We start from the raw sequence: 6,000 nt of genomic DNA, 5'->3' as shown, positions 1-6,000 counted from the left end.
GAATTTGGGTCTTGGAATCATTTATCTAGTTGGGTAGAGGTCACTAGAAAAATGCATAAAACTTGTTTAAATCATACATTTTACAAGTATTATTAAAACGACATTTGTTTTACTCCTTATATATTTTTGTTTTGTAGACCACTTCTTTTTCATAACAAATGGCAACATCAACACCAACTCCTAATGCTACACCACTCGCTAGTTCGCCTTGGCTCCGATCCTTTATGGATCGATGTAAACTTGAAAAGAATGGGTCAAATTTCTCCGAATGGGATGCCCAACTCAAATTAGCCGCCGAAGGTGACGACAAGCTTCGTTACCTTACCGAGGCCTCTCCACTCGAACCCTCCACTAGGTCCACCGCGGCCACTAGGGAAGCATATGAGGCTTACCAAAAGGAGTCTGCCGCAATGAAAAATGTCTTAATATTTGCGATGGAGGCGGACCTCCAAAGGAGAGCCTTTAAAATGGGCAATGCTAATGAGATTTACTCCAAACTTGTGACCATGTTTTCACAAACTCCGCGGATCGTCCAATATGAGGCGGCCGCGGCATTCTTTGATCTCGACTTCAAAGAGGGCCAAAAGGTTAGCCCTCATGTGCTCAAACTCATGGAGCTTGTCGAGACCTTGAAAATTCAAAAGGTTGAAATCCCCAAAGAACTCATCGTAGATAGGATTCTACACTCCTTGTCCAAAGTCAAGGCATATGTGCAATTCCGGGTGAATTTTAACATGTAAGACAAGGACGTGTCTCTTGAGGAGTTGCACAAGTTACTTGTGCAAGCCGAGAGGGACATGGGGTTAAATGTGAACCCTCCCAAGGATGTGCTTAATATAAGCACTAAGAGTAAGGGGAAGTTCAAGAAGAATGAGAGAAAGGGCAAGAAGCAAGCTCCCACATTCACCAAAGCTAAGTCTTGTGAAGCTAGCACCTCCAAAGTCAAGAAGTGTCCTCTTGATAAGTGCCATTATTGTAATGGCATGGGACATTGGAAAAGAAATTGTTCCAAATACCTTGGTGATATCAAAGCTGGAAAGATCACTCCAGTAGGTAAATGACTATCCTTCTTTTATGTTTCAAATTCAACTATGGTAATATGATGCAAAGTTGTGATAATGTATCTCCCTTTTTATTGTAAATAGGGCCTCCACCAAGCAAAGACAAAGGAAAGGAAAAGCAAGCATGAGAAACCATGGAGAAGCTAAGGATAGCTTTTATGGAGCTTTACTTTTCATTGTCTTATTTTAAGTTGTGTTTTGGATTTTTAGAACTTTAAGTTTCCGTGTTCGACATGGAAAGGTATTTTGGATAATGGTTTGTATTTTGGATGATGGTGACTTGGTTTGCAACCCAAGTCACCCGTTTTATCATTTATCCTTTTATGTTCTAAAAATTCATCTTTAAATGCTTGCACTTTGAAACATAACATTAGTCACTTAAAGTGATCTAATGACGGGTATGTGTATGATCATCTATAATGACGGGTTTCATTATATGTCCACATGCTTAAGGCTTGAGTATGATCATTTATAAAGCGATTTTGAGTCTATGAACTCTCATAAAGGAATGTCAATCACCAAGTCCACATATGATATCAATAACTATTAGTCTATCTATGAGATAGTTTTCCTTATACTTCAACATCATTAATTTGTGTCTCATATGCTATCTTTGAATATATAGTGTATTTATTCTAAAGATAGAGTGGGAGAAATATGAGGACACAACACACAAGACAAGATAAAATTGTGTACTTGTGTAAGTGAAGATCTTCGCAAGAGAAAATGATTTGAATGAAGGTATATCTATTTACATAGTATGCCGAATAGATGAGATCTATGGTCTCAAGTTAGTTCGATATGACTAAAGAGACCAAGTACAGTTATCATAAGAGATTATTCTCAAGATAACTACACGAGGAGACCAAAAGAAAGTTTTGGAAGAAAAATGACTAATGTAAAGTCTTAACAAGTTTTTGACTTAGTTTATAAAATATTTGACCAATAGTTTCAACCTTGAGATTTACTTAAGAGCCTAAATGAATCAAAGTAACATACTAGTTATGATCGAGTTGCAAAGATTGATATACCGATATCTTCAATGGCCAAAGTTTTAACCACGCAAATGTCATTGCTTAACCTCCCTATGAAATGGTTAAACCTCCTTCCAAAAGGGTAATTGTGAAGGACGTATTCTAGATATTGTTTATATTTGAATAATGACATTACTACACATCATTATGACATGAGTGTGTTGGAGATTTAAAATCTCTTTCCGTAAGGTTAAGATGAGACCTCTTCAAAATAGGTATTTTGAAAGGATATGATGGGAACATATATGGTTTTAGCCTAATAACTTGGCAATGCAATTTATATTTCAATTCTCAATAAGAGTTTCGATTGAGAAGTCAATTTCGAAATATGTAGAATTGAGTGGGAGTTAGGAAATTCTCATGTGAAGACATGGAATTTAGTGGGAGCTATCATCCTTGAATGTATAAAACTCATTACTCATTAAAGAATGACGAGCTAATACCTTCTTTCATAAAGAAGCTTTTGAGTTTTCAATTCTGGATGAAAATGGACTATGATGAATCCAATTACATCAAGGGATGTTGGGTTAGTATTAAGAGATGCACATCGTATCAACATTAACATAGGTTATTCATGTAGATGAAAATGGAATTGCCATTAGCAGTCATGGTCGTTCATTGAATCTATGAATGGTTGATCTCATGATTATTTGTAACTAATGTTTCCGCCATTAGAATAATCATGTACATGTCCATTTATAAATCATATGCATAAGAGCATGATGATTGATTTGTGAGCCATAATAGAAACGTCATGAATTCTCAAGTAGAATCCGATGAGCGATTTCAGTGTTTGACGGTATGTTCCATTGTGTGTTAAGAGGTTGCACATATTATAGAAAATCCGAGCACATATGAGGATTTATGGGAATCCCAAATTCTTTCAAGCCTAGAAAGAGAAATGAGAAGTTTTTGGAAAAATGCTTGGTTGAATAAGAGGTTATTCAAAAATCAATCTTTCCTAGTCAAGCTAGGACTTGTGAGAAGTGTTAAGCTAAATAATCTTGTCAATTGTTACAAGATTCTACAAAACATATACCTAGTGCATTGTGTGTCGATGGAGTACTTGATCAGTACAAGTTATATCATTCATCACAAATTCGTTCGCTATGTGATAGTCGATAAGAAAGTTCTTTCAAGATTAAAGAACCGAAACCAAGGTCGGGAACCTTGATGTGTACTTGGTAAGATTCATGCTATGAGAGAGAACATGAATGTGAAGGAAATTGCAAGTGTAAGAAGTTTGAACACATGGACACATGGGATGTTAAACTTCTATTGCAATCAATAAGTGTTTACACTGATGATATACATCACAAGGTTGTAATATGATATTAACTACCCGAGTGTGATGTCGACATTTGTCGTTTGAGTTATTATTAACTCACCTTGTACATTGTTATATCCAAACGGGTTGTAGAGACAATTGAACCCCGTTAAAGTGAACATGGATTAACATTGGTTTTGCCCATAGTTACTTATATGAGGTGACGTCTCGAAGTGACTAGAGTGTGATGCGATTGATGGCAAGTTCAAGTGCCATAAAGTCATGTGAGATGACTAGTCGATCACATAGGCAGACTGTTAGGAACATTTTGTCGGGCCTAATGACCGCTTATAGAGTTCTGGCAAATTTATATAGCCTGGTCGCGGAAGAGAGCTACTATAATATTCAAATGAGTCGATTCTTTTGACTAAAGACTATTCTCCTAAGATGGCACGATTTGATTAACTTTGATTTGTGTTACTACGACCTTCGTAAATGGGGCCAAATGGGCATATTTTGGGTTATGATGGCTGTGGCTAGTCGAAGGGAATGAGTGCGATAGGAATTGTCCATCCCTAGTCAGGGTTATAACAATATCTCAGGGCCACTCGAGGAGTAATGAACTGGAAATGCGTGGCCACGCTCGGAAAGTATCTATGATAGATAAGTCCGGTCAATCAGTAATTCTCCAGATCGAGGAAACCACTCTTGATATGATCACTTGCAAGTACGACCTGAAAGACACCTTGCATTGAGTGGGAGATAGTAATAGGACAAGAGAATTGGTGACGCACACTTGTCGAGGACAAGTGGGAGATTGTTGGAATATGTGTCCTCCGACAATAATGCGATCACGACTGTTGATCATGATGATCACATGTTTAAGTCTCATTATATAGAATACAATTGGGAAGTAATATTGTTTCTTGTCAACTGGTCAACATATATCGGTAATGGTTGGTGACTAGAGTTTGACATTCTCGTCGTGCGACGGTGGTGATCGATTGACCCCTAGGTCATACCTATAGGGCAACACTCTTAATTGATTATTTAATTAATCGTATAATGTTACGAGTTAATTAAATTACTTGAAAATTGACGGACGATTTTTGGAAGAAAAATTTACGTATCAAATTGAAATGTGATTAAATGAGATACGGTCTGAGTAATTGAATTGTATCATTACTCGGATGAAATTATTGTTTAAAGAAACAATCAAAATTGAATGAATTATTATAAATACAATCTGTTGTGATTTATAAATTGGTAAAATATTTTGGCATAAGTAATTGTGAAATTACTAAGTCGATTTTTGTATGTGACGTATTCTTATTAATACGTTGATTTTTAATATGTTAAAAATTACATAACAAATTTATGTGACATAAGACATGTGACATATTGACAATTGACAAAAATAATATGGATTCCATATTATCCCATTGTGCCGAAATAAGGAGGTGGATTAGGATAATATTGTGTTTTATTAAGTTAATGGTAAACACAATGATTACCTATTAATCTAGCCATGCAACCCTATGGTGCATTGTGAAGACAAATGAGTCCATGCATTGGCTCCTCTCCACCTCCTCTTGGCCGGTTTTTTAGAGAGGAAAAACCACTTGATTTTTCCTCTTATTTTTACATATACACTATAATGTTATGTGTGTATCATTCATTCTTTTCACAATCTAAAATAAGAGTTTTAGAGAGATAAAAACTCCCATCTTCTTCCTCCCCAAAAACCGAAACATACAAGTGTTTTATAAATATTTTGGTTCAATTTTCTACCTAATTAATATTATACTAGTTCTTGTAATATTAATTAAATTAAGAGAAAGCCTTGGGTATAAAGCTTAGGGAGAGATCCTACACTTGGATCTTTGTTCTTCCATAAGGGAAAGTTCAAGAACAAGAGAGAAAGGTGATCTCTCTTGTGCCCAATATAACCGAAATCTTCAATGTAAGGACATGATTTCTCCTCTATTTTTATCTTGTTTGCATGCATAAAATCCACATTTAATTTTATGACAAATTAATTTCGACATATATGAGTATGTTAGTATGTATATGAATCTACATTTCTTTCACTCCCAGCCACGAAATGTCATAATTAATATAACATGTAAACATAAGAATATGAATATGAATAACACATAGCCTTAGCATATAGATGCTAAACAATCGTGCTTATCATGTGAACAACAATATAACAACACATAGTCCTAGCATGTGAATACTAGACCGACTCATACTACACTATCATGTGAATCACATAACATCCGGGAATCCAAACTCTATCAACCATATCCGGCTTGCATCTCACCTTCTATGATTCATAGAATCATCAAACAAGAAAGGATAATATATCTAGAGACAGGCATAAGTTCATAGTACCGTCAATAGTCACTCTGTAACTCGAGTCTATACCACGAGGTAAGGTAAACACCCTAGTCCTAAACCTGCGCAGACCTAGCGACATGCGGAAAACTACCGCATCCAAGACCCATGATAACACCACATGAGTACCCCTAAGGAGTCCATCAAAGGGGTGGCTAGTACTTAAGCTGACCACATACTTCTAAGAGTACGTCAGGAGGTCATGCCCTAACTTGGATATAAACCCGCCAAGCTAAGA

This window comes from Silene latifolia, chromosome Y (assembly GCF_048544455.1).
Source record: "Silene latifolia isolate original U9 population chromosome Y, ASM4854445v1, whole genome shotgun sequence".
NCBI lineage: Eukaryota > Viridiplantae > Streptophyta > Magnoliopsida > Caryophyllales > Caryophyllaceae > Silene > Silene latifolia.
The sequence above is the reverse complement of the archived record's forward strand: the minus strand, read 5'-3'. Positions refer to the sequence as shown.